Source organism: Equus przewalskii, chromosome 5, assembly GCF_037783145.1.
Source record: "Equus przewalskii isolate Varuska chromosome 5, EquPr2, whole genome shotgun sequence".
Taxonomy (NCBI): Eukaryota; Metazoa; Chordata; class Mammalia; order Perissodactyla; family Equidae; genus Equus; species Equus przewalskii.
This window is the reverse complement of record NC_091835.1, coordinates 39,667,281-39,691,041: the sequence shown is the minus strand read 5'-3', so window position 1 is coordinate 39,691,041 and position 23,761 is coordinate 39,667,281. Positions and strand designations below refer to the sequence as shown.

Sequence of the window (23,761 nt, the reverse complement as noted above, 5' to 3'; positions counted from 1 at the left end):
AAGTTTGCTATCTGTTAGTTCACCAAGGATTATGTAACGCTAGGTTTACAAATATGATTTGCTACAAATGACATTTTAAAAATCTAAACTTAAAACTTCCCTGAGTTTATCCATATTTTTCTTCTCCCTATTCTAGAATGATTTAAGATGACTTACAATGATACATGTGACACAAAAAGATAAAATAGTGAAAAATTGATGAGGGAATGTGGTAAAAGGCAAATAAGGTTGGAGTAAAAGCTGAGGTTCTGAGATTTGTTGCAAATTTTGTTCTAAGATGGAAACATAGTTGTAAGGTACGTTGCATCTATAAGAATCAGGGGCTGGCCCAGTGGTGCAGCGGTTAAGTTGGCACATTGTGCTTCAATGGCCCAGGGTTTGCCAGTTCGGCTCCCAGGTGCAGTTCTACATACCGCTTGGCAAGCCATGCTGTGGCAGGTGTCCCACATATAAAGGAGAGGAAGATGGGCACTGGCTCAGGGCCAGTCTTCCTCCGCAAAAAAGAGGAGGATTGGTGGCAGATGTTAGCTCAGGGCTAATCTTCCTAAATAGAAAATAAAGAATCAAACCATTTGCTTCAAAAAACATATACAACTGCACCTCATACTTAGACCAGAAGGAAATATAACCCATGGGTCATTGATTCATCCACTCATCCATTTCACAAATATTAATTGAGTGACTATCATGTGTCAGATACTATTCTTGGTTCCAGGGATACATCTGTGAACAAAACAAAATCCTTTCCTTGTGTAGCTAAGGCAGAGGGATTATAATAAACTAGTAATTTTCCAGTATGTCTGGGGCTGTTAAGTCCTAAGGGGAAAAAAACAGTCAGGGTTATAGATGCGCCAAGATGGAGTGGGGGGGACGATCAGGAGAGGCTTCACTGCTAAGATGACATTTGAGCAGAGAACTGAAGGAAGTAAGGGGTTAGCTGTGCAGAAATCTGGAGTATTCCAGGAGCAGTAAATGACAGGGGCACTGCTCTGGGAACATGTTTTGAGTTTTTGAAAGACATTAAGAAGCCAGAGAGATGCAGTCAGAGAGGTACTGGGGATCTTGCATGATGTAATAGTAACACAATGTGTTCACCTCATCTGATAAAGGCATATTTTCCCCTGGTGATGCTGAATACAGTTGGCAAATTTCACTCTTTGGTTTTTCTTTTCTTAGGCTCTATTTAAACCACTGCATTGTTATAACATAAATTATTACTTAATGGGATTTGAGTTCCTAATCTCAATGCTTTTTTTTTTTGAGGAAGATTAGCCCTGAGCTTACTACTGCCAGTCCTCCTCTTTTTTTTTTTTGCTGAGGAAGACTGGCCCTGAGCTAACATCCGTGCCCATCTTCCTCTACTTTACATATGGGACGCCTACCACAGCATGGCTTTTGCCAAGTGGTGCCATGTCCGCACCCGGGATCCAAGCCGGCGAACCCTGGGCCGCGGAGAAGCAGAACGTGTGAACTTAACCACTGCGCCACCAGGCCAGCCTCTCAATGCATTTCTTAACCACTTCTCAGAGACTTTACTTATACACGCACACACATATACATATATATATGTTTATAGAATATACAGACTACATATGGAGAGAGTTTACATATATATGTATTTTTTACGTTGATTTTTACCAGCAATTTTTAGAAATTTGGGTAGAAATATGTATTTAATAAGCATTTAACTTGGAAAAAGGAGATCTTGATTTAAGTCTTGACCCTGCAGCTTACTTCCTGTGTGACCCTGGACAAGCCACAACCACTGAGCCTCAGTTTTCCAATAGCACAATCAAAAGTTCATGTGCTTCACAATATCTGTCCTTTTTGCCTCATAAAGCTGTTATAAGACTCAAACAAGATGATGAGTCTGAAAGAATTTTAAGGCTTCAGTTTAAGACCATTACTTTTTCTGATTTTCTTCCCACACTTGACAAACCTGTGCCAGGCACTTTCCTACGGTCTAGATACAGTGATAAAGTGTGGTCTCTGCCCTCAGGGAGAGCATAGCCTAATACAAGAAACAGACAAACTGTTATGAATGAGAACCACTCTGGGTGCTGAGAAAACAGAGAAGGATAGTCTGTGTGGGAGAGGATTAGGAGTGAAGATCAGGGAACACTTTTCAGAGGTGAATTGAATCCTAAAGAACTAAGAGGAATTATTAGGTAAGTTAGGAGGGGAAGGGCATTACAGACATAGGGAACAGAGCATGCAAATGCTTGTGAGTGAGAGAACTTTAGTACTTCTTGTTTATTTTTTGTTGCTATTGTTGTAGGGAACATGAATAGTATGACTGGAAGAGAATGAGAAGTAGAAAGAAAGAAGGTGTTTATAGAGATATACGATCATTAAGAGATTTCATTCTGCAATAACTTAGATTTTAAGTGAAGGGAGGTATTACCTGGTGAGACTTGCTTGTTAGAGAAACCTTTCTGGCAGCAATATGAAAGATTAGAGGGAGAGTGAGACTGAGGAATGGAGGCCAGTTAGAAGACTCTAAGAGAAATTCAGGCAATAAAAGAGGAGGTGAACCCAGACAATGGAAAAGAGGAAAGAGGGATGATCAAGAGAGATATAGACGGTAGAAGGACTCTACTTGAGGCCATTCAATGGGGCAGAATGGGGCAAAAAGAGTGGTGAGCATTAAGGCAGCAGTTCCCTGCTTTCTGATTTTCACAGTTAATTGGATGTGGTACACTTAACATGAAGCTTATAGCCTCTTAGGGAGACAGACAGCTTTTTAGAAAATCATATTTTAAAAAAATCAACTAATAAGTGTCAGTCTTTAGAGAATTATTTAATAGCATGTATTAAAACCCTGTTCTTTTTACTGTTAACAATGTGGTAGGTAGAAATATTTTTAAAAGGAGTTTTCTTGTTTTTTGTTTTTTAAATCAACTTGTAGTTGACCATGTCTAAATAATGTAGCCAGAAAAGTATATGTCAGAGTTTTGATTCAGGATTATTTTTAAGGTTTTGCCTGAAGGGGACTGAAATAAGGTAAAAAATTTAAAAGGTAGTTATACAACTCATCATAGATTGCACAGGTGTAGGTTAATAGGAATCAAAATTATTATTAATGATATCAGATAATAGTAATATGACAATTAACATTTATGTAGCAATTTTAATTTTTTTTTTTTAGGATTAGCCCTGAGCTAACATCTACTGCCAATCCTCCTCTTTTTGCTGAGGAAGAGTGGCCCTGAGCTAACATCCGTGCCCATCTTCCTCCACTTTATATGTGGGATGCCTGCCACAGGATGGCTTGCCAAGCTGTGCCTTGTCTGCACCTGGGATCCAAACTGGCAAACCCCGGGCCACCAAAGGTGAACGTGCGCACTTAACCGCTGTGCCACTGGGCTGGGCCCAGTGCTTTTAATCTTTAAGAAGTACTTTCAAGTATATTTTCTTATTTGAACTACTTAACTCTACAAGGTAGATATTTTTCATCTCCATTTTACAAATAAGTAAATTGGGGATTAGAGAGGTTAAGTTACGCTCTTTATTTAGTATAAGGAAAACTTTCTGATAGTCAGTGCTGTTATGAATGGAATGAGCTGCCTGGTAGCATGTCTTTCGTACTGAGAAAGTATAGACAGAGCTGGAGATGTTCTGCTCTGGGAAATGGCTCCAGTAGGCAAGAATTTGGAGCAGACGTGTTTTTTGTGTTCAAGGATCAGGGAATCATGGGGTGTGAAATTTGACAAGGACCTACTCCATCCTCTTCATTTTACGAGTGAGAAACTGAGACCCAGAAAGGTCAACCTGCCCAAGCTGATGGAAGCTGTGGAACCTAGCCGCAGGTCAGTGATCTCTAAACTACACTGAATGATTCTATGAGACTCTTGCAGAAGGTAGGAAAAGGGGAAGAAAGAAATGAGTGGAGCATATTGTTAGTATAAAGTCCCAAATAATCACATTTTTTGCCATGGGGAGTATGAATGTTCTTTACCAGAATAAAAGTGGTCGGCAAGTGAGATACTTCTTTTATGGTCAACAGCATTTATTGACCTCTTACTGTTTGCAAGAAATAGGTAACACCAAGAGGTATGAGATATGAAACTTATTCCAAAAGCTCTTCCAAGAAATACGTGGTAGGCAGAATAACGGCCCCCCCAAAGAGTCCACACCCCAATCCTCAGACCTGTCACTATGTTACTTGACATGGCAGAAGGGACTTTACCGATGTGACCAAGGTTATGGAGCTTTATATGGGAAATTATCCTGTACACCCAACCTAATAATCACATGAGTCCTTAAAAGTAGAGCAACTTTCCCAGCTGTGGTCAGGGAGAAAGAGAGATGTGACAATGGAATAGGGGTCAGAGAAACACACACACGATATGCAGGACTAGACTGGCCATTGCTGGCTTTGAAGATGGACAAATGTGTTCATGAACCAAAAAATGTGGGAGATCTCTAGAAGCTGGAAAAAGCAAGGAAACAGATTCTCCCCAACAGCCTCTGGAAAGGAACATGGCCCAGCCAACACCTTGATTCTAGCCCAGGGAGATCAGTGTTGGACTTCTGGCCTAGAGGACTGTAGGATAATTTTGAATTGTTTAAACCAGCAAGTTTGTGGGAATTTGTTACATCAGCAAGAGAAAACCAATACACAGTGTAAAAGGAAACAATGTACACATGGAAAGTTAAATACCCATAATCAACGTTCCTAGGACTCAACCACCTGGGGCAAACATGAGATCACACTGATGGTGATAGCCCATGCCCTTTTGTCTCTGCCTTTAGTTGGTTGCAGAATCTCTGGTTAATCTTAAAAACTCTTTCCTCAGCTTGCCCTGGGAGTCCTCAAGGGAGTGGAATATCTCTTAATTTTCACCAACCCAAACTCCAGCTCCTACCTAGAGTCCACTATTTTCCAGCTCTGGCTTAGAGTCTCTCTGCTAATGTCTCCTGTTCTCTTGGTTCCTGAGAAGCCTCGTTTAGGTGCTGAGTACTGCTACAGTGACCCTACTGCTGACTCAATCTTTACAGCTTCCATCAAAGTTGCTGTTTCCCTGTGCCAGGCAAGGCTTCTGGGTAGGCCTCAGGACCCTGTGGAGCTGTCTTCCACTGATGGTCCCTGCTGCCCTCCTATGGGGAGCTTGGGCTACATTTTCAGATAAAGTTGGAATACATCTGTCTGCCTTTTGTGTTAAATTCCTTTGAAAGTTTCAAAGCAATGCTACACAAGGTCTGATATATTTTGTTTCTTTTGGTTTTGTTTTTTTGTGTGTGAAATAACTCTACCAGTTGTATTTACAGTCTCCTCTCCCTAGGACTCAATTATAAGTCATGATGCCTCTGCCAAAAGACCCTAAGAGATAGGCGCAATGCTGAACACCAAGCTATTCTTGTTATTGGACAAAGCCTTCATGATCGACTCTCTTTTTCCTTATAATGAATAATTTCCCAGGAATTTCTCCATGCTTCATAGAAATAGATTCCCAGAGTGTCCACCCCACCAGAGATCAAGATGGAATTCCTCCTTCCAACTGTAGAGTCATGCAAGAGGGAATACACTCAATAACATGTGAACGGATGGCTGTCACAGGCGTTTGGAGGAGAGCAAGATCTGGTGAAGCGTGCGGTGTAAACTGCAGAAGGAAGAGACCCCCAGTGTATACTTCAGTGTGACATCCTACGATTCAGCACTGAACACGAGCAGTGCAGATAACGGGCATTCAGCAAATGCTTATTGAATTAATAGCGAGGCAGAAATGACCATCTGGCAGGGATCTTGGGATCTAAGCATTGCTGAAAATGAGGCAGAGGTTCAGAAATTTGAGACAGAGGTAACACTTGAAATGATAATGGAATAAACACTTGAAGAGAAAAGAGAAATAGATATCCAGTTACCTTATTCATGAGTGTATGTGTGGGCATGAGTGTATGCCTTCTGTTTAACTAGCACTCTGTATAGGATGTGCTTAGGTGTTTCTGTGTCTGAGCATTGCTATTTCCAGGGTTTTCTCTATCTCAGAAATTTGAAAAATTCATCCTTCATTTGAATTGCTCAATAAAATTGAAGAATAAATTTTTGCTTCTCCCTCTTTGTCATATTTTGCTTTTTAAAAACTCCTAGGTCATAGAAATGATAGGTTCTGTCACTACAATGGCTCCTTGATAACTAGATTTTTAAACAAAACTCTGCATATCAGAATGGGTATCTAACAATATGCTAGGGTGCTGCAGGAATTACAAAAATGAGTAAGCCACGGTCTCTGCCCTCAAGGAGATTAGGGTGCTGGGGGAAGCAGAGTAGGAGATTATATAATATGAAGTTCAGGTCAGTTTATTTGGCATTTATTATTCAATTATGACATAAAGGATGGGAAGAACAATTGACTGATGAGATTTCATCCTTTTTCAAAAATTGAGGAAAAACTCATGTAACATGAAATTAACCATTAACCATTTTAAAATGTACAATTCAGTGGCATTTAGTTCAATTCATCCTATTTTAACAGAATGCCGAAGGAAATCAAAATTTCAACAGAGAAGGCTCTAGAGGACTGAGGTACCTCAATCCCTGAAGACTCCAGGTACATGCACCCAAATTCTTTTTGTTCTAATGGATGCCCATTTCTGCTTGGTATGCTGTCAATGCTGAATACAAACTGGTTACCCATTCAAGTTATCTGTGACATATTTCTTTAATAGAACTTGTATTAGGTGTTAATATATAATTTGGAATTCTTACAGCTGTGTACTTTCTTTAGTGTTTCCTCTGACTGTAAATTCTGTAACATGACTATCTTGTTCACGGCTATAGCCCGAGAGGAGAGCCCATCACATAATGGGTATTTAAAAAACATATGCTAATGCTTGATTACCTAGTCCTGGGATTTTTATTTCCACTTATTCTTTATAGGTTCCCTAATGTCATAGCAGTGGTCAATGCTATCTTGTACACGCAGCAAAGACTGGGGTTACAAATGTCCCTAGAGGGGACTAATGCTAAATGAGAGATCCTGACCATTTTGAGCACCAATGAAGGCAGTTGCCATGGAGTCGGACGTGAGGTGGCGCTGTTGCCCTTTATCCTGACTCCGTTTTCACCTGGACTGGCGTCTCCTTATACCTGACCATCTAGCAATCGCTAGAGAAGGAAAATAGTATGTAGACCAGCAACAAGTCCAGCTTTTACGGTTTCAACAGAGGTTTCCTGCTGGCTGGTGTGTGGTGAGTCCCGGAAACCTCAGTGCCCGCAGACTTCCCTTTGTGGGGAGCCCGCCCAAACTCCATCCTTTGCTGGTGGCCACGCCCCACAGTGGGAAGGAGGGACTGAAAAGCATTTCCTTGAGGCTGGCACACCTTGCCCTAACCAAACCGGTCATTTCTTTCTTTTTTCCTGGCTGGACCAGTTCCATCTGAATCCCGAGTGACCCGAGGAGGGACACGGTAGTGAACGCGGGTTTCGGGGGTACGAAGGGTGGGAGGGGGATAGCAGTGATGCATCTAGGGGTGGACTTCTGACGTTTGGGAAGAAAAAGAGGGAGGAGGCTGGGAGTGGGAGGGTTGCGAGCGGCTGTTGTAGTTTATGTGAACAAACAATCATCACCAGGTGAATGAATCCGTATTTCTTTGGAACAAGTATCTGGTGGGTTTTGGCTTCCACGTTTTTATGACAAGAGACTAGACCTGCCTCAGCAGTCTTGGCGAGAGAAGAGCAGCAAGAAAGGTAGTGAAGAGGGGCCTCTGTGTATTCCTGGGGAGGGGGCAGGAAAGCAGACATAGAAACAAGCAGGGCATAGGAATTACTTGTCACAGGACTACATAGCCATTCAGCCGTGTGGACTCACTGCGCTCGACTTCAGCTTTGTCATCTGTAAAGCATAAATTATAATGTAATTACCTCACAGGGCCATTGTGATATTTAAATGAGATATTATCTGTAACAGTGCTTAAAAACCGACGTGTAATATGCTGTTCCTTGATCGAATTTGTTTTCTTCTTAATCTGTCTTCTCTTTTTCTATGTCTCTTTCCTTTCTCACTATCAATCCCTCAACCTCTTCCCCATTTTGTCTTCTTTCTTTCTCTTTCATTTCTGTGATTGTGGCCGCCTTCTGTCACGAATCCTCTCCCTATCGGAGTTGCTCATATGTTTCAGACCAAGCTTTCTTCCCACAACTTAGCGAGAGCCATCAGTAGTTGTTAAGCTACTGTGCTGTTCAGCACACCCACACTGAAATGCACCTGGAGACAGGCTTTGTGCTGTCCACCTCCTTTACCCTCTTCAGGACTCCTCATGGCCAGCTAGGAGCCATCCAGGTCTTTCAACGAGACATTTCATTTGCTCCAGTGAAAATCATGTAGTCTTTCTTCAGGGCCTTCATCACTGTATTAGTGTGCCAGGGCTGCTGTAACAGAGTACCACAAACTGAGTGGCTTAAACAACAGAGATTTATTATCTCACAGTTCTGCGGGCTAGAAGTCTGAGATCAAGGTGCTGGCAGTGTTGGTTCTGAGGGCTAAGAGGGAAGCATCTGTTCCAGGCCTCTTCCTTTGGCTTGTAGATGGCGGTCTTCACATTTATATGGTATCCTCCCTGCGTATATGTCTGTCTTCAAATTTCCCCCATTTTTGAGAACACCAGTCATTATAGATTAGGGCCCACCCTGGTGACTTTGTTTTATTTTGATTGTCTCTGTAAAGACCCTGTTTCTGAATAAGGTCACTTTCTGAGTTACGAGAAGCTAGGACTTCGACATAAGAATTTTGGGTGGCACACTTCAACCCATGACAATTACTAGTTCTCTGAGTATGCACGCACTCAGAGTTGGTTGAACCTCACATCTCGTTCAGTTGTCTTCTGCAGAAATTGTTTTCTCACCTTTCCCAGCCCCTCACAACCAGCTCCTGCAAGCATGTGCTCCAAACTTCTGCTGGGAGTTAAGGGATTCTGCAGCTCTGTTTTAACCTGAGTATGTTAGTTTCCTATTGCTGTTCTAACAAATCACCACAAACTTCATGGCTTAAAACAAGGCAGGGCAGCTTCAGACCAGACTGGCTGGATTTGTGGAATCTGCCTATGAAGCTGATGGAAAACAAGGTAGTAAAGAGAGATTTTCAGCTTCCCTTAGCCATCTTCCTCCTTCCTTGAACCACAAATGTCTGTGGTCATTCCCCCTAGGTCTCAATGCCTGACCCCTTTAGCCATCCTTGGAGCTGATATCTTAGTGTGAGTCAAAATGAGTTCTGGTGGAGGAAGAAGGAAGAAGCAGAGTATTCACTATGATATTCTGAAAGCCCTGCAGTGCCAGCAATGAAAATAGAACTGGAGTGTAAAGTCTCTAACCTTCAGCATGTGTGAGGTGGAGATTTCCAGAGGCTAGTCCAGACACATGTACAGCCCAACGGACAAGCAGGCAGAGGAAACTATGAAAGTATATGCACATTATGAATTCCAAGAACCAGGATCTGCCTCCTCATTCTTATCCCTGCAAAACTTAAGAAAAAAGGAATCAAATATCTAGTCAGCCTTATGGATGGTGGTTAATCATAGTGAGGAGAGTGTCAGATGGCGATTCAAGATGCATGATGCTGGTCTTAACTCACATGCTAATTAGCTGTTGGAAGATGCCTAAATTCTGTGCCTCAGTATCCACATCAGTAAATTATGAGGTTAGTGTTTTTCGTTGCTTTCAAAGGGCTCTTGTGGTCGTACATATTTAGAATTCCAGGGCATTTGTGGAGCACATATTGCATTTCATAGTGTGCTTGTCAAGGAGAATAAGAAATGGTAGGCAGGGTTGCTATTTCTATTGTTTTTGTTTTGGTTTCTTTACCAGGGAGGTGTGACTATAATGGCACAGAAGACGTGGGTTATGAGGTGGTTCATTGACGGTGTGGGAATAGAGTGGCTTCTCGACATACAGTTGAGCCTCTGTGTTTGCACCCCTTATTGAAGCCCAAGCAGCTCCTCTAACACCAAGTGACCTCGATTTCACTCTCTGTCTTTCTTGTCCTCTCCCACGTTCCACTCTTAGGATGGTCAAATAATAGATTCATCATCAGGACTTTCCGCATCTGATTAGATCAGATATGTTCTGGCCCTAGGCAAGTCACTTTTTCACTTAGACCTGAGTTTCCATATGCAATAAGAAGTCGGTAAAACAGCCATGGATTATTTTGAAGTGGCTTTCTATTATAAAAATGAAGATAACTTTGAAGAATATTCCAGTTTTACAGGATTGGGAAAAAAGAAATGTAGATAAGCCAAATGTGATTTTATAATTATCTATAAACGATCTCCCCTTCACCACAACCATATTTATCTTTCTAAGTCTGCTCTTCTTGGGCTGATATTAAAATTGATTATTTTTCATTCACTGAGTTAACATTGACTTGGAAATAGAGGCAGGTTGACTTAAAAATGAAAGTATTAGCTATAAACAGATGGGCAATAAAGATTTGATAGTATCAGCAAGGCCATAACTGGGGACAGGTTGTGGATTTATAGATACTCAGTGTGTAAGGTAAAATGCCCACAAAGAGAAGTTCATTGAATTCTAGGATAGAACTCTCTGTGCTAGATGGAAATCCCTGTAACTTTATACCTGAGTTATGGGGTTTAACAGAGATATTGGGGGCTACACGTTTGTGGCTTTTATTTAAACCTTAATCAAGCATATTTTGCATAGGTGCCCAGGAAGCAGTAAGTCAGATATGTAGAAGCATTTATGCTGGTAGGAATGGAGAGATGTGATTCTTTGGACGCCCTCTCTAGTCCCAACAATTCATGGCAACCTGAGAAATTAGACCAACTCAGGGCTTTCAAAGAAAATAAACTTGGTTGTGACACTGAGAACCACAAAATGTACTGCCCTATACTCTGCATCCTTATGCATCATCCAGATATGAGAAGAATCAATAGTGACCTTACATCGTGTCATGGTTCTTGATGTAGATAGTGTCTGATCAGCCTCCAGGAGGCACATATTGTCCAGCCTGTTCTGCAACTGATTGTCTCAGAGACAGAACATTTTGTGGTCTTGCCAAATCATATACACATTCTGGTTTAGCCTTTAGAAGCCATGGAACTATAAATGTTATCATCAACAACAAATGAGGGGCCGGCCCCGTGGCTGAGTGGGTAAGCTTGCACGCTCTGCTTCAGTGGCTCAGGGTTTCACCACTTCGGATCCTGGGTGTGGACATGGCACTGCTCATCAGGCCATGTTGAGGCGGCATCCCACATGTCACAACTAGAAGGACCCACAACTAAAACATACAACTATGTACTGGGGGGATTTGGGGAGAAAAAGCAAAAAAAAAAAAAAAAAAAAAGATTGACAACAGTTGTTAGCTCGGGTGCCAAGCTTTAAAAACAAAAAATTAGATAAATGAAAGAACCAATGAGATTTGTACACTGAAAACTACAAAATATCATTGAAAGAAACTAAAGAAGACCTAAATAAATGGAAAGAAGTCCTGTGTTCTTAGGTGAGAAAACTTACTGTCGTTAAGATGGCAGTGGTCACCGAATTGATCTATATATTTAATGTAATCTCTACTAAAATTCCAGGTGTTTTTTTTTTCAGAACAGATTTTAAAATTCATATAGGAACACAAGGGTCTTAGAATATCCAAAACCATCTTCATAAAGAGAATAAAGTTGGAGGACTCACACAACGTTTTAAAACTTACTACAAAGCTACAGTAATTAAGACTGTGTGCTACTGGCATAAGGATAGACATACAGACCAATGGAATAGAATTGAGAAATAAACTCATATACTTAGAACCATTTGATTTTCTACAGGGTGCAAAACAATTCATTAGGGGAAAAAGAGTCTTTTTAACAAATTGTGCTGGCACAACTGGATCTCCACATGCAAAAGGATGAAGTTAAACCCCTACCTCTTACCATAGGCAGAAATTAACTCAAAATGGGTCAAAGGCCTAAGTGTAAGAACTAAATCTATAAAAGTCTTAGAAAAAAACACAAGTGTAAACCTTCATGATCTTGAGTTAGGCAATAGTTTCTTAGCTATGACACTGAAAGCACAAGCAACCAAAAGAAAAAATAGTAGATAAATTGAACTTCATCAAAGTTAGAAATTTTTGTGCTTCAAAGGACACCATCAAAAGAGAAAATATAACACAAAAAATGAGAGAAAATATTGCAATCATATCAAATAAAGATTTAGTGTCCAGAATATATAAGGGACACTTACAACTAAACAATAAAAAGGCAAATAGCCCAATTAAAAAATGAGCAAAGGTTTGAATGGACATTTCTCCAAAGAAGATAGACAAATGGCAAATAAGCACATGAAAAGATGCTCAGTATTATTAATCATTAGGGAAATACAAATCAAAACCACAGTGAGATACTATTTTGTATCAATTAGGGAGGCTATAATAAAAAAGACAGAAAACAACAAGTGTTGGTGAGAATCAGTAATGGATGTGGTGAAACTGAACCCCTTATAAATTGCTGATGAGAATATAAAATGGTACAGTCACTTTGGAAAACAGTTGGCAGTTCTTCAAAATTTAAATGGAGTTACTATAGGACCCAGCAATTCCATTCCCAGATATGTACCCAAGAGAAATGAAAACATGTATTCACACAAAAACTTGTATGTAAATGTTCGTAGCAGAACAATAGTGAAAAAGTGGGAACTATACAAATGTCCATTAACTGATAAATGGATGAACAAAAAGAGATATATTCATACAATGGAATATTACTCAGCCACAATAAGGAATGAAGTACTGATTTATGCTACAACATGGATATGGTGGTTAATTTTATGTGTCAACTTGACTGGGCTAAGAGATGCTCAGATAGCTGGTAAAAGGTTATTTCTGGGTGTGTCTGTGAGAATGTTTCTGGAAAGACTAGTATTTGAATCAGTAGACTGAGTAAATCAGTAGACTGAGAATGTTTCTGGAAAGACTAGTATTTGAATCAGTAGACTGACTTCTTTACCAGTATGGGTGGGCATCATCCAATCCACTGAGGGCCAGAATAGAACAAAAAGGCAAAGGAAAGGTGAATTCTCTTTTCTGAGGCTGGGGCATCCATCTTTTCCTGCCCTCTGACATCGGAGCTCTGGCTTCTCTGGCCTTCAGACTCTGGGAATTATACCAGTCACCCCCGGTTCCCAGGCCTTCAGCCTCAGACTGAGTTATACCATTGGTTTTCTTGGTTTTCCAGCTTCTGACAGCAGATTGTGGGACTTCTTGGCCTCCATAACCTCTTGAATCAATTCCTGTAATAAATCTCCTCTTATATGTATCTCTATATATCCTATTGGTTCTGTTCCTCTGGAGAATTCTGACTAATAAAATGGATGAACCTTGAAAACATTATGCTAAGTGAAAGGGGCCAGACACAAAAGGCCACATATTGTATGATTCAGTTTTTATGAAATGTTCAGAATAGGCAAATCCGTAAAGACAGAAAATAGATTAGTGATTGCCAGCGGCTGGGGGGAGAGGCAATGAGGAGTGACTGCTGTTGGTACAGGTTTCTTTTTTGGGGGGTGGTGAAAATATTCTAACATTAGATAGTGGTGATGGCTGCACAACTTTGTGAATATACTAAAACCTACCAAATTGTACACTTTGGAAATGTGAATTTTATGGTATGTGAATTATGTTTCAATTAAAAAAACAAAAGCAATATTAAAGGTAATTGTAATTTTCCAAAAAAAAATTGTTTTCAGGAATCTACTAGGGAGGCAGCATAGTACCATGTAAGACTACAGATTCTAAAGCCACACTACCTGGACTGGAGTTCTGAATCCCTGCCTAGGAACGGTGTGATCTGGAGCAAGTTACTGTACTTAACCTCTCTGTGCTCCAGCTTCTTCACCTGTGAGAACTGAATAACTTGCTATATATACAGTGCTTAGAACAGTGCCTAACACGTGGTCACTGCTGTTTAAATGTCTGTCACTTTAACTGTATGCAATCCAATGTAGGCAGTTGTGGGAAGCAAAAACCAGTATCAAGGAAACTGTTCTGGGCATAAATGTCAGTTAAGGAGGAGCAGAGCAGGGTGAAGTCCAAAGCAGATTGCTTCACTTGGGTTCTTGTCTGACCTCTGCTCCATGCTGGCTTGTGTAGACAAACTGGGTTTAGTAGAAAAGAAGGCAGCGATAATAGAGAGCATGGATACAATACCTAAATTTAACCTTCTTACCTGGGTCCTGGAAAAAGGTCCAAAAATATGTGAGAGGAGACAGAGAGCGGAGGAAACCAGAGCAAGAGATGATGAACAGTGCTTACTATATTTTTGTTGTTCAATTTACATAAATATTAAGCAAACACTTTTGAGTTTTCCTCTGGAATTTCGACATTAAACTCATGATCTTTGTTTACCTGTCCTGTCTTTGTTGGGATCTTTGTTGCTCTTTCATTTCAAAAGTAAAATGAAACAAATCTTTAAAGTTCATGTCGCTGCTTCATTTTCATTCCCAGGACAAATCAAGAAGCCAGGAGGGTGGCAGGTGTTTCTAGCAACGTTCACATCCCTTGGCTTTAAACTGCTCTCTGCATCTTTGTAGGGGGTTCACTTACAATTCTTGATTTTTCTGTAGATCTCACCCTGTTGACAGACAGCAAATAGAGATTCTACTAAAGGACTGGGTTCCATACCCATTTTGAAGGAATGATATAAGGTATTAAATTCCTTACTTAGAAGGATAGAGAAAAACTTTATTGTCCACCTTTCCTCTGGTTTTACACTTCTGAATTCTCTTCTATGTAAATATAATTTATATCCCTTGGTTTCATCGCAGTTTTGCTTTCTTGGATACTCTCCATTGGATATCAATAAATAACTATAATGCCTTGTATTTTTACTCTATGTATTTCATGATGCTTTACACACAACCCTCTGAAGAGAGATGTGAATTGGCTTGCTTAAGGTCACACACAAGGAGTTGCTGACCCAGGGCTGTAACTGAAATCTCGTAATTCCTTTGCATTTATTAGGAGAGGATTATTTCCTTTTACTGTTTATTTCTCCTAGAATGTTCTGTTGAGAAATAATCTAGGTGAGGAAAATATGGCGAATTTCAGGGCAGAAGGCAGCTGAAGCCAAAGTGAATATTAATGCCAGGGCCTCATAATACTGGAGTCCGGCTGGTACAGAAATAGCATTATTAAAGTTCATTGGGGCTGGCCCCGTGGCCGAGTGGTCAAGTTCGCGTGCTCCGCTGCAGGCGGCCCAGTGTTTCGTTGGTTCGAATCCTGGGCGCGGACATGGCACTGCTCATCAAACCACGCTGAGGCAGCGTCCCACATGCCACAACTAGAAGGACCCACAACGAAGAATATACAACTATGTACCGGGGGGCTTTGGGGAGAAAAAGGAAAAAAAAATAAAATCTTTATAAAGTTCATTGTGTCTCAGATTTTTCTCCAATGTACATCTCATATCACCTCTCTTTAGATGCATTAATATTTATCTCCCCAAAAATCATTAGTAGTGATATATGAGAGGAGAAAAAGTATAATCAACTAATGATAGAGCAATGAGTAGAGCTGGCTTGAAATTCTCTGCAAAACCAAAGCATGAACAACAGCTTTACAGATTCCCAAATCATTTACTGTGGAAAAGCTTTAACTGTGGGAAGCAGGGATGCTTCAGAAGAGATGACAGTGGGCATGTGGAGGGGCGGGGGGGGGCAGGGAGGGCAAAACATAATTCTACCTTGGATTTCTGGAATACTTTTATTCTAAAACATTAAAGTCCTTTCATTTGTTTTATCTCATTTGTCCTGTCAGAATGTCTCTGGTTAGGTAGCGCAAGGATTATGATCTATTATGTTATAAATTAGGAATTAAAATCCAAGGAAGTGATAAAATTTGCCTAAAATGACGTAGAAACAAGGAAAGAGAGAAAGAGAATACCAAAACGTGGCTGCCAATTTAGAACTTTATTAAGTTAGAGCCTGGTGAACTTCCCCTGTATTAATTAGGAAAGGAAGGTAATGAGGATTTAAGGCAGAGTTCCCAAACTTGACTGCATATTGCAATTAACCTTGGGAGCTTTAAACAAACCCCAGTTCGTGGTTCTCATTCCCAGAGAATCTGATTCTGACTTAACTGATGCATCCTGGGCAGTGAGACTTTCAAAAAGCTCCTCAAGGAGAACCACACTGGTTTAAGTTTTGAGAATAAGACTCTAGGAAAAGAAGTCTAAAATCTGCTACATTCACTTTTATTGTAAGTATATGATATTTTAAATTAAACAATTATTTAGCAATTTATAAAAAAAGCACAGGGGAATTGAGAATTTAAGATTGAAAAAAAGCAGCTATTTTGTAGAAGAAAGGTGAGGCAGTGGTAGTAGAAGCCTAGGTAAGATTTACTGTAGGGTACATTAAACTTAGGTCTCAGGAAATAATTCTCTTATTCCTCTGTGATACATGGAAATATGAGTATTCTAATTATGTGGTTTTTTGTGTATGTGAGGAAGATTGCCCTGATCTGTTGCCAATCTTCCTCTTTTTTTTTCGCTTGAGGAAGATTGTTGCTGAGCTAACATCTGTGGCAATCTTCTTCTATTTTGTATGTGGGATGCCGCCATAGCATGGTGTGATGAGCCATGCATAGATCTGTGCCCAGGATCCGAAACTGTGGACCCCGGGCCACTGAAGTGGAGGGCTTGAACTTAACCACTATGCCACCAGGCCAGCCCCTCTAATTATGTATTATGTTATAATATTGATGCTGCATAGGATGAAGTTCTTACCCAAAAGGAGAGGTCATTTGAAGATGTCATAATTTGAAGAAGAAGAATAATAGTAATTATTATAGGAATATGTTTATTTCTACAATTATATTAGAAATAGCAACAGCTACTGTTTACTATGTGCTAGATATTGTTCTAAGTATAATTTAATTCTTAGAATGACTCCTGCAGTTAGATAATATTGTAAGCCTAGTTTAACAGATGAGGAAACAGGTTTAGGAGAGATGAAATGATTTGTTCAAGAGCGCACAGTTAATGAGTAGCAGAGACAGGTATATTAGATTTCAGAAACGGGTTGGGCTAGGCTTCTAAGACTTGTAATAAAAACTGAAAGTGAGCTGAAACCTAGGAATATGCCATTTTGGCTTTGATCGTAGAAGGTATAGAAGACCTTAAGGAAAGGAGTGTCTGAAAACAGCACCTTTCTCATGCATACAAGTTCAGAGCAGGGCAGTAAAGGCAAAGGCAGACAGCTGAGGCAGGGCCAGCTGTTGGGCTGCAGTGTGGTTATATTAAGATAAGAAGCCAGCTAGAGTAGAACTGTAAGCTTCTACTTAGGAAAATACACACTCATACACCTCACACACCCACATCCACGTTCGCACACACACACCATTCTGCATTTTGTGCTCACTGAATTTGTTTTCCAACTATCCTCTCTTAACACTTAGCAAGTCTTTTGGCACTTTCATTGAACTGCATGTGTGTTAAGAGGAAAGGGATTTTATCTACATTTATGCCAATGCTTTGAAGGAAAGCCACACTCCTGAGACCATTGTCGTGGGGCAGTTGTGATCAAAGTTTGAGAACCTCAGGTAGAATGTAATTTTCAGGAATGCTAAGTTGAACCCTTGGTCTGAAAGTAATTGTGTTACACAGATGAATCCTTGCTGGAAGAGGAAGCTGTAACTATCGCCTTTGAAGAACACCTTTACATTCTCATTAATTCTCACTAGAGTCCTCTGAGGTAAGTAATCATGATGATCTCAGTTGTATGGCCTAGGAAACCAAGGCCTTACAAGGCTGAGATAAATCCATCCCGCATCTCTGACTCTGTCTTCTTTCTACTATTCCACAGCCTGATGGAGATGATGTATTGAGTTTGTTCTTGGCAGTTCCCACTTGACTGTCTCTCGGGTAGGAAAGATAAGGCCTTTAGCAAGCAATGAGGAAGAGCTTGTTAAACTCCAGGACTTCCCCTTCACTTTAGGCCAAGAGAGTCCTCTTTGAAGGCATAAATCTTGGTCTAGTGATTCTACTCCTTTTAATTCTGACCACTAGTTCTTTAAGAAGATTGTTTCCCCTTGTGTCTTTTCTGTCACTCACAGCCAATTTTTTTCTTTTTAATATCTCTGCTTTCAAATTTTTCTGCCTTAAGTCTTTCTTCCTTTCCATTTTCTTGTTTTAAAATAATTAAGGCTTAATTCAGACAATCTGGAAAACAAAAAGTAAAGGAAAAAATTATTCTTACTGTTATCATCGTTGCTGTAACATTCTGATGTACTTCTCTTTGGGGTTTCCCTGCACAAGTGCTTTCCCCTAACCAATACAATTGTGCTCTTCATATCTATCGATCTATCATTCTATCTATCTTGATATATCTGCTTTTATCACTTAATCTACTAACAAAAAAATTCTCCATTTATTAAAAATTTTCGTGAGCATAAAATTAATATATTTATAGTATTCCTCTGTATTCGTCAGAGTTCTCCAGAGAAATAGATCCAACAAGGTATGTGTGTGTGTATGTGTATCTATGTATCTATATCTATTGAGATTTATGTTAAGGACTCTGTGGATACTTGGCAAGTCCAAAATCTTCAGGGGAGACCAGCAGGCTGGAGACCCAGGGAAGAGTTGTATTTTGAGTCCAAAGGCAGTCTGCTGGCAGAATTCCCTCTTCCGTCTGGAAGGGCAGTCTTTGTCTATTAAGATCAAGTGATTGGCTGAGGCACACCCACATTATGGAGGGTAATCAGCTTTATTCAAAGTCCACTGACTTAAATGTTAATCTCTTTTGAAAAATTCCTTCACAGAAACGTGTAGAATAATGTTAGACCAAATATCTTTGTACCTTGGCCTAGCTGAGTTGACACATAAAATTAATCATCACACTCTTCTTGATGAAAATTTAAGTTTATTTCTATTTTTAATTTGTGTGTGTGTGTGTGTGTGAGGAAGATTCACCCTGAGCTAAAATCTGTGCCAATCCTCCTCTATGTTTTGTGCATGGGATGTCTTCACAGCATGGCTGATGAGTAGAGTAGGTCCACGCCCAGGATCTGAACCCGTGAACATGGGCCGCCAAAGTAGACTGTGTGGAACATTAACCACTTGGCCACAGGGCCAGCCTCATATTTTTAATTTTGTTATTGCAGAAAATTTCAAATATTTACAAAAGCAGAAAAATTAAGTACCATGGTAGGATGACTACCCACTTATTAATCACCCAAATTCAACAATTTTCAACACATGGGCAATCTTGTTTCATTTATATCTCCACCCATTTCTCCTTCTCCAGGTCCTGGGATTATTTTGAAGCAAATACCTATTTCTGCTTTCAAGAGAAATTAATAACAGTACAATAAGATTTTTTTGTGTTTTCAGAAACATTTTCTATGTTAAAAAAATCCTCTTATAATTGACTCTGGGAGAGAAATTACTAAGTCAAAATTATGAATATTATTAAGGCTCTTTATTTACAGATTGCCAAATTTTTTCCATAAATATAGAAATTTGGATTCACTGTAAATGTGTAAGAGTGGGCTTTTTAAAAATAGCTCTCTTCAAAGCATCAAAATTCTTTCTTTCATTTTTTTTTCTTAAATGGTTAGGCAAAAAAATTGCACTTTGTTTTTATTTTAATGCGTATTATGTAATTACTAGTTAAGTTGAACATCTGTAATCTTACTTCATCCTCCTTCCATATTTGTTAAACATTTGGTTTGGTGAATTGGTTTTCTTTTGTTTTTCACTTTCTAGTACCATTTATTTATTGACATCTTAGTAATTTTCTTATTTATTACTATAAAATGTCTATGTTTTTATTCATGATTGATTGGATGCTTTTTTTCTTGGTGATTTCTTTTCTACTAGAAGGAATCTTTTCTTTTAAACTTAGCATGTCCTCACCCTACCAACATAATTTATAGTTATTTTTTATGTTTCTTAAAATATATAGTCATTTTTCTAACTAAAATTTATTTTTGCTTAGGGATGAAGCAAGGATCTAAATTATTTTTGCCACATGAGTAACCCATAATGTGCATGTTATGCGTAATCGTATAATGCATCATCAGTCTCAGTAGTCCTCAATCACAGCTAGAGTTTAGTGTCTTCTGGGAAGCATTTCCTTTTTTCAGTGCTTATAGGTGAAATCATAACCTATGGGATTCATAATCATCATGTCCTTCAGGGTGGGGAGTGGCCCCAGCATTGGTATTTTTAAAAAAATCTCCCCAAGAGATTCTGATGTACAGCCAGGTTTGAGAACCTGCTTATTTTGTTTCATGCTGACTTCTTTATATTAAATTCCCAAATATGCATTTTATTTCTGGGATATTTATGTGTTCTATTAATCTTTCTGTTTTTCAGTGTCATTGTGTGTGAGTGTGTGTGTATTTATGTGTATGTTAGGCTTTATAATATATTCAGGCTTAGAACATACCTTTCCACCCCAAAGTGTGCCTTGTTTTGTTTTGAGAATGGAAGTTTACTGCATGTTGGGATGTTCCTAGTTCCCTTCCTCATCTTGCTGGAGCCCTAACTTTTGCAAACAAATCAGCTATATCAGCCCTCCCTGAACTCCTCTTCTTAGTCCTCTCATTCGTAGTTCAACATCTTGGAAAGCCACCTAAACACCTTTTCTCACCATCCTCACCTTCTGTTTATTCCCTGAACCACCCCACTCTCTGACTCTGCTACTGCCCTACAGCTGCTCTGTCTATGACCATGAGAGATCTCCCTTTGGCCCGTATCCATTGGTGACTTTTTTCTCTTATCTCTCATTAGCTTTAGGGTCAGTTGTCTGAGTGAGTGATTGGAGATAAACTAACCAGGTTGTAGTGGTAGACTCTAGGTAAAGGTGGACAGTTCAGTTATAGAGTCAAATGTAGGCAAGAAACTGCAGCTTGGGTGTTTAGTGTGGTGGGCAGAACACAGGGGCGAGAGGTCCAGGGGTGTGTGGGTGGAAATGAAGTAGAGTGAGGATTCGGTGATGGCCGTTATTCAGGCACTAGGCAGCAAGGATATTTAGCTAGAGTGGTGTTTCCATTTGTAGCAGGACCTCAGTAACCAGAGTCTAGAGCAAAGGTTCTAATCTCATGAAAAAGGGTCGACTTAGGCAGAGAGGACAATAAGGCCCTCTCCATCTGTGAAGCATTCAGGATAGTACTCCAGATTTGACAGTGCTTGGATGTTAAGCATGAGTAGCTGGACAAACCTTGTGAAAATGGAGCAAGGTTATGTCTTCTCAAATTGGGGAATATGGTAGGAAGAATGGGGAGAGGGGAGCTGAGACTATTGATCTCCTTGCTGCCTCTGTCAAGGTTGGTTCTGGAACTGGGTGATAATTTAGCCAGCAGATAGATGGCATTAATAGAACCAGCTAGAAGAAGTTGAAAAGTTTAGGGACAGAAGTTAATTAACTAATTAATATGTCACTATCTAGCATTCTGTTTTTATACCTTAGTTCACAGCATTATGCTCTTTGATCCATCTTGTTTAAATATCCCTTCCTCAACATGGTTGTAAAATTCAGAGACCTCCTAGCAGGTATAATACTTAGGCTGTCAAATCACACCTAGTTGATGTATGAAGAGTTTTAAAACCCACATTAACTTTATGATTACTTCCACTCCCTCTTCATACACAGGACTACATATACTTAGATCCACAAATATTATAAATATTTTGATAATAGGTTTTTAGTTTTGGTTTGTTATTTTCAGTTGTATGTGCTTACTTGATTGGTACAGCTATGTGACTACCTCCCCACCGGGGAGGCAGGTGAAGAAGGGAGGCAAGAAGAGAAGATTCATACATATTGATTGTCTGTAATGGGCCTGGCACTGTAATAGGCATTTTACATAAAATATCCCATATAACTTTCAAGAGTCTTGAAAGGTAGATATTATTGTCTCCATTTTACAGATGGAAAAACAGAGACTCAGAAAGTTGGAATAACTTATACACAGTCATGATGAATGGTAGAACTGAGATTCAAATAGAAGTCAAATTCCAAAGCTCCTTCTCTTTCCACTACCCCATAGGAATTTACAGGCAGGTAGGGAGAAGAAAGAAAACTTGTGAGATTCTGGGGCTGCCATGATATGGGCAGGATGATACAGGTCCAAGGGAGCCTTCAGAATTTGAGAGTAGCAAAGTGGAAAAGTTGGTTGAGGGCACTTGTTGGTTGGCCTGCCCCTTTTCTGGTGTGATTCATTTCCTGCTGCTGTCTATATTCTTTTACTGCCCTCAGGAGAGAAACAGGAGTCCTGGTCCCTAACCTAGGAAGAGAAGGACCGCCAAGCTCAAGGGATATGCCTCCAGATGCTCGATGAATCACCTACCCATCCAGAATTAGAACTTCAAACCTCTGACTCTGTTATCATAGCACCAGGTCAGGGCTGATTCCACTTTCTCCAACTCCCAGACCACTCAGCTCTGAAGCATACTGACCCACTCCTAAGGAGGGGAATCTGCTGTTTGCTCCTGGCTATGCAGAATGAGATAGTTCTGTGTTCCCAGAGGTGTCTTTTTCATCTTGTCAGGCATTTGTTTTTGTTTACCTGGGATTACATTCTATGTATAGAATCTTTACAGGGACACACCCTGTATGACACAGCACTGCTGTAAATGGCAGCTGAGTTGATTTCCTGGTTGTGAACACTCCAGTCCATTTATCTCTCTGCCTGCCTGGGTCTGGGACTCATTTATCAGAGAATGAGAAATTGTGTGTATGTGTGCATGTGTGTTCCTGAAATCTTTTGCAGAGACTGTCTTCCTTCTGTCCTCCCTGGCAGGGCCCTCTTCTCTGCCAGAGGGTAGTGTGCTAGAATAGGCTGGAGGAGTGGCCAGAAAACAGAACAGATCTACTCACTTACAGGGCAGGGGGAGAGAGGGGGAAGCTGCCAAAAGATTTTTAAAGTACCAGAAGTCCCCCTTTAGAAGGAACAGCCAAGCAGGATGAGTAACAAAGAAGGGGACTGATTCTTGGAAATGCAATATCACTGACAACCTTAGGAACGAGGTGTTTGAAAGAAGCCCCACGTGCAGGCGTCTTCTGTTGTGTTAATCAGGTAGGAGAGAGGAGACACAGATGGATCAGAGATAATTCTGTGTTTAGAGGTGGGTGGCAATTGTGTGTTCTTGGCTTTTCCCTCTTATTGATAGCCTTTATTCCAGGCTGGGGAAATCGTTGTTGATTAATACTCCCAGGAAGAGAAAATAATCAGCTGGAAAATATCTAATTTAAGATATATTATCTCTGGGATTTTGAAGTTTGAATGTGGTAGATGGAGGATTATGGAATCAGAAACCTGAAAAATAGAATGATAATTATAATAAAAATAAAATGTCTTGAATTTGTATAACACCTCGAGGGAACTAAAATGTCATCTTTGTAATCATTTTTAAAATCTGATGCTGCTTGTAGTGTTAGTGAGCACTGCGTTCCTTGTTAGATGGTATGGGACCTGTCTGTCTTGCCATCACTTTGCTCCTCTACAGAGCAGACTTTTCAAGAGGAGCCAAGATATAAATTAGGCTTCCTTATCTCTACTGTCTGTCATATGTATTTCAGGAATTCCTGCAGACAGGTAAAAATAAGAAGCAAGAAAATCTGATAATGCTGTCTTATTGTCAAAAGATCTTTGTTTAAACAGGATCAGGACTCCCAGGCACCACAGGAGAGCTTCTTTTCCAACCGTCTCAAAGTGCATGTCAGGCCCTGGGTCTCTAGGAGGATGGGGGAGGGTGGAGATCAGAACAATCACAATCCCTCCATTCCTGAGAAGAATGGGAGGACAAGAGA

General features: G+C 40.1%; 1 protein-coding gene across 7 annotated transcripts in view; it reads left to right on the top strand.

Moving 5' to 3' along the window:
* Nucleotides 1-7,075: 7,075 nt before the first annotated feature.
* STYK1 (serine/threonine/tyrosine kinase 1) overlaps nucleotides 7,076-23,761 on the top strand; it is a 40,210-nt gene continuing 23,524 nt past the window's right edge. For 2 of the 7 annotated variants that reach the window (XM_070619098.1, XM_070619099.1), the window contains exons 1-2: nucleotides 7,294-7,410; nucleotides 17,608-17,695. The gene's annotated coding sequence lies outside the window, so the exon portion shown is untranslated. Of the gene's footprint in view, nucleotides 7,192-7,268; nucleotides 7,411-7,514; nucleotides 7,691-17,607; nucleotides 17,696-23,761 lie in introns of those variants that run through there. The other 5 variants (XM_070619100.1, XM_070619102.1, XM_070619096.1 and 2 more) reach the window with 5 other exon arrangements.